This window comes from Jaculus jaculus, chromosome 6, assembly GCF_020740685.1.
Source record: "Jaculus jaculus isolate mJacJac1 chromosome 6, mJacJac1.mat.Y.cur, whole genome shotgun sequence".
Lineage (NCBI taxonomy): Eukaryota > Metazoa > Chordata > Mammalia > Rodentia > Dipodidae > Jaculus > Jaculus jaculus.
Window position 1 is genome coordinate 50,616,221 of NC_059107.1, and position 5,837 is coordinate 50,622,057.

General features: G+C 38.8%; 1 non-coding gene across 1 annotated transcript; it reads left to right on the forward strand.

Moving 5' to 3' along the window:
• Positions 1-3,226: 3,226 nt before the first annotated feature.
• LOC123461779 lies at positions 3,227-3,333 on the forward strand. The gene has a single exon (XR_006637844.1). It is a non-coding gene; the product is annotated as a U6 spliceosomal RNA (small nuclear RNA).
• Positions 3,334-5,837: the final 2,504 nt, after the last annotated feature.

A 5,837-nucleotide genomic window follows, 5' to 3' on the forward strand; every position in this document is an offset into this window, starting at 1 on the left:
AAGGCTCACAGAACACTGGGCATAATGATGCATGAGGAGTTCTGTATAAAAGAAGCTGTGAAAAAAAAAAAAAAATCTTACCTTGTATAATGTGCACTGAAGCAGAGTAAAAAATATCTGCTATTTTGTTTATTTTTAGTTGACTATAGTGTGTTGGTATGGCTTGACTTGGCTTTAGTCATACTGATAATGTGTGTCTGAGAACATACTGCAGGAATTCTTCATAGTCACATCTAGCATACACAGGAGGGTGAGCTGAAGCCTCTACAGAGCCTAAGTGGATGATGAACTATGGCTGTCAAGTTCCAGCCCTTGAAAGCAAAGATTCCAAACTCCTGAAACCCATCTAACAGAAAGTGGTGTTGTCAAAGGAGACCACATTTAATGACTGCTAAGTGGACAATATCTTCTGAGTATAAAAAATGCTTTCTTGCCACAGATTTACCATTATCACTTTTTTCTTTTCTTTTATTTTCTTCTTTATTTTTATATGTGTCATCACTGATAACCCCAGATAAACATTAAATGGGATTTTCCCTCAAAATAATCATGCCCAGGAGCTGGGCATGGTGGCACACACCTTTAATCCAAGCACTTGGGAGGCACAGGTAGGAGGATTGCCGTGAGTTCGAGGCCACCATGAGACTCCATAGTGAATTCCAGGTCAGCCTGTGTTAGAGTAAGGCCCTACCTCGATAAACCAAATAAATAAATAAAAAAATAAAAAGGTGTGTGCCACCACACCCAGCTCCTTTCTTTGGCTGGAGAGATGGCTTAGTGATTAAGCGCTTGCTTGTGAAGCCTAAGGACCCAGGTTCAAAGCTCAATTCTCCAGGACCCACGATAGCCAGATGCACAAGGGGCACACGCATCTGGAGTTTATTTGCAGTGGCTGGAGGCCCTGGTGTGCCTATTCTCTCTCCCTCGCTCTATCTGCCTCTTTCTCTCTCTGCCTGTCACTCTCAAATAAATAAATATATTTTTTTAAATAAGTAAAAATAAAAAATAATCATGCCCAGGTAAAAAGATGGAGAGAAGTAGAATGATGGTCTTGGAAACAGACACATAGGTTTTTGTTGTATGGACCAGAATGGGACATGGAAAAAAATGAAATGAAATTGGAACGTGACCTCACATCATATAGAATTACACATGATTAAGGAGTAGCTATTTCAAGGAACCTAGTAGAGTGAGTAGGCCAGACCATTACTAGTCCCCTCCCACAGCCTGGGACTGTGTTCCCTGCCAGGTCAGTGTGTGGGCTTCTCCTGCCTCCCCAGTCTAGGCTGCCTGCACTGGTCCATGTCCTGTAGGTCTCAGCATGAAGTAGGTCAGATCCCTGTTCCCTTATACCTACTATTTCCCTGGTCATAGTAGGTCCCATTGTGCCCTGCTCGGGGAGGCCTGACACCTGTTTGAGCTGTGGAATCAGGCCTTTTGCTCTAGTATCTTGACTGAACACGAAGTACCAACATCCCTGTTCACGTGAGTCAGAGGGTGAATAAGCCAAAGGACACAAACTTGCTTCCTCCTCAGTAAAACACACAGGCTCCTAAAATGGGTAGACAACAATGTAAATAACACATCAAAAGTCAGAAAACTGAGAGATCTCCACCAATGATGCTTAGTCCTGCTATGGAAGCCTCCAGTGAAATCATAGAGATATCTATAGCAATTCATTCCCAAAATGAAAACACAACAACCAATGAGACCCTGATCAACATAGAGACAAACCAACTCCTACCAAATCAGAGAGCCAGAGGCCCAGAGGCCCCCAACACCTCATCAATGAAGCAGACCAAAAATGAACCCAACATGTCTCAGGGAAATTTTGCGGAAGAGGGAGCAGAAAGAATGTCAGAGCCACATATTGGGTCATGATATGCAGAGACATTTATCCTACCAATAACTGTGGGTTGACCCCACAATGCACAACCCATTTACCTCAACAAGGAGGGACCAAGGGGAGGGGGTAGGTCACGGATGAGCCTAACAGTGGTAAAAAACTGACTGTATTTACTGAATACAAAACTACTTAATTAAATAAAAAAAATAATAAAAAAAGAATAAGAAAAGGAAATCATTTAACTTAAAGCAAACTATCAAAGAACCAACAATTGAATCAATTAAATTGAACAGGATTATCTCCTAGAACATTCAGCTTTGGACACTAGACTTGACTTGATGGAAAAAAATGTTAGAACCCTACAAAAAGATATGAATAAATTGAAGGTAAGTCAATAAATGGAATACCTCAAATACCAGTTGATTAAGCTTAATAAAGACTAGATCAGAGGCAAGAATGAACTATAAGAAGCATTAAGCAAATCAGAATTTATATTGAAATCATACCTCAAAGGAGATAAACACCATACAAAACATCATAAGAGAAAACAAAAATCAAATAGAATTTATGAAACCTCTCTAGAACCACTCACCAACATAGTTACTCATGTGGAAGACAGAACCTATGACCTTGATGATAGGACAGAAGAAATTGATTCATCAGGAAGCCAAAAACTTTGGTAAGTTCAAAAAATCACGTGAACAGAATATTGCTTCTCCACTGCAAACCACAGTCTATCTTTCAATGGCTTTGCAAGCCTCTTCCTCAGGGACATCATGTCCTTCCTGGTACATATGCTGCATCTGAGCAGTGGCTGCTGAAACTATGTGGGCACTTCATGACAGCATTACACATTTTGCACACTTCTGAAATCAATACCAGGTGTATAGGACACAGCTATATTCTTAATTCAGGAATGAAATGAAAGCCAGCTCCTTCTCCAGTCAATGTTTTCCCAAAATAGTTTGTATTTCTATCACATTCTTCTTCAGACATTGTTTTAATGTAAAGTAGCTGGGCCATCTTCCTTAAGATTGCTAATGTGCTTGACAATAGCAGCTTCAACAACCGAAAACCAGGAAATTTTAACTTGCTCAAACAATTCCAAGTTAACATGTTAAATCTCTTACTCCCATATTTTTAGCCAATTACATCAGTCCATTATAACGTTAAAATTGGTCGAACTCTCTGGGCAACAGAACATAGCCAGCCCTTATGCTTGTAGCACAGTTACAGCAAGGTTTTCTGCAGTCTTTCTTTCCCCCAATAGAAAGTTCATAAACAAAGTCAATAAATGCAGTTTTCTCTGTACTTAGAATTTTCAAACCCTCATCACAATAGTCCATAATACTTGACTTAACATTTAAGAAGGCATCTTCAGTGCTCGCTTCGGCAGCACATATACTAAAATTGGAACGATACAGAGAAGATTAGCATGGCCCCTGCGCAAGGATGACACGCAAATTCGTGAAGCGTTCCATATTTTTAAAAAAAAAAAAAAAAAAAAAAAAAAAAAAAAAAGAAGGCATCTTCAGTTGCAACTACCAACTCCATGCCCGTTCCTCTAAAACAAAAGCTTCAAAGGACCAAAATCTTCATGGTCAGATTCATCTCAGCCATACCCCACATTCCAGTACCAGTTATGTAGTAGTTACTGAAAGGCCCAAGAATTCAGAAGCTCAGAAATACTATCACACTCCAAGGGGAGCTTAAGCGGGCTCCCTGCATACCTCAAACTCCAGGCTTTACTCTCTGTTGGAAGCAAGTAAAGAATCCCTCTTCTCATTATATCAGAGCCCACTCCTAATATAAAACTAGGTAAAAGGGCATGAGATAGCCCTCAAGGATGGGAAATGAGTAATGAAGTGAACCACTTATTTGGTTTCTGTAAATAGCCTGCACTATAAGCCTTACACTATAAGCCTTAATAGCCCACACTGTTAGCCTTAGTAGCTCGCACCATAAGCTGTAGCAGCCTGCCTCAGACCACCAAGGTCATAGGAGGCTGATACCATACTCTGCTACCCCCACCTAAGGAATTACACAAGTGCTGACCTCCAAGGTCATAGGAGACTGGAACCACACTCTGCTACTCCCACCCAAGGACCTGCGCAAATGCTGACCACCAAGGTCATAAACTAATTGGCTTAGAAACTATGGGGTGGCACCAACTGACTGGCTAACACCCTGCGGGGCTCCTAATATTAGAAAATGATTGGTCTAAGGCACAGGCTTTGTTAGAAACCCTATAAAAACTGTCCTGTTCCTGCATTCGGGGCTCTGCAGTCCTCTACCCCTGTGAGGTGTACGACTGTGGGCCCCAGCGCGCTTGGAATAAAATCCTCTTGCAGTTTGCATCAAGACTGCTTCTCGTGAGTGATTTGGGGTGTCTCCTTATCCGGGCAGAGCGTGGGGGCCCCCTGCGGGGGTTTTTTCCTACATTACTCTCACATTTCTGGGATGAACTTTCATAACAGGCACAGTTATGGAGGTAGGGATTTATGAAAGATAGAGAGGAAGTTCCATAAGGGCAGAAGAAGCTGAAACACTTTCACAGGTCAAAGCAGAGAGAAAAACACTTTATGAACCCCAGGCAGAACTATGGCACTTTGCATATCTTAGGTTGGAATTCAGATGCAGCTTTAGGCTGGACCCGAAAATCTGCCCACAGCGATACATCTTCCATCCAAGTGGCTGCAGACCTAAATTACAAACTTTAATAAAATCTTAAATATATTGGGGCCATCCATTCTATTCCATTCACACTACCACAACCATGTTAAAATTTAAAATATGGACACATTTTTAAGAAAAGACAAGGCATATAACCAACTACTCTTAGCTTGAATTAAAATATCATAATAAGAAAATAAAAAGCAATCTTATAAAAGCAAATAAGAAATAAGACATGTTGCAGTAGAAACTAGGCAAGACAGAAAAGAGGAAAGCTGAACATATAAGAAAAATTTCAAAAGATTTTCAGCTTCACTATCAAATAACTTACACATAGAACATATAAAAAAGATAATCTTCTATCATATTCTAACACATTCAATCTTAAAACTAGACAAATCAAAAGTGTGGAGCAACACAACTCTACACTTCAAAAGGAAATGTAAATTACTTTACTGTCTTGTCTAAACTTGGAAGAAACAAGCAGATGTGAAAACCTAACATCAGGTGGTAACAACTAAGATATACAATCTAGAGAAAAACCTGACATGTGTACAAATTGACATACACTGAAAATCATTTCTGATATTAAAAAATAGAAGCAACAAAAATTCAATAGAAAAAGAATTAGCTTGAAATATGATATTTTAGATAGTGATAATCATTACTGGCATAGAATTAGAAATTTTAATATTTGTTTATTTCATGATAGTATACACAGAATGTGTTAAATTTTGTTGAAGTATGAACAAAAGACTATGTTGTTGTAACTATATATGCCAGTTTACAAATGTAGAAGAGGGTGACAGAAAGGTATAAACCAAAACATGGGAGCGGTTAAGATGTCACTGTGGATATTACACCTAGTGTTCATGGAGTGGAAATGAAAACACATTTGAAGTACCTCCTAAGTATTTATGACTACTAACTTAAGTGAACTATATGGACATTATATTATTTTTCTCATAATTCTACTTGAAATTATTATTAATGTGCATATATTACAGAGAAATTTTTATTGGATCACTCCTTAGCCTGGTTTATTCGGTTTCCATCTCAACATGGAAACATTAATTTTCCACCTATCCTTTCATAAGCAACTTTAAATGTAGTTTTTCACCTACTGCCTCTGTGGTGTTTAAATATAAAATATTATATTTAATGACAAAAAAAAGTGTTAGTGGACTTATGTCAACATATTAACATTATTTTCTTGCTTATTTGTTTCATTGTCCATGAGCTTCTTTTTTTTGTACTAAAATTTCCACACTAAGGACGTTAGCTCAGTTAGAGTTGAAGTGTCTACCTATATCCCACA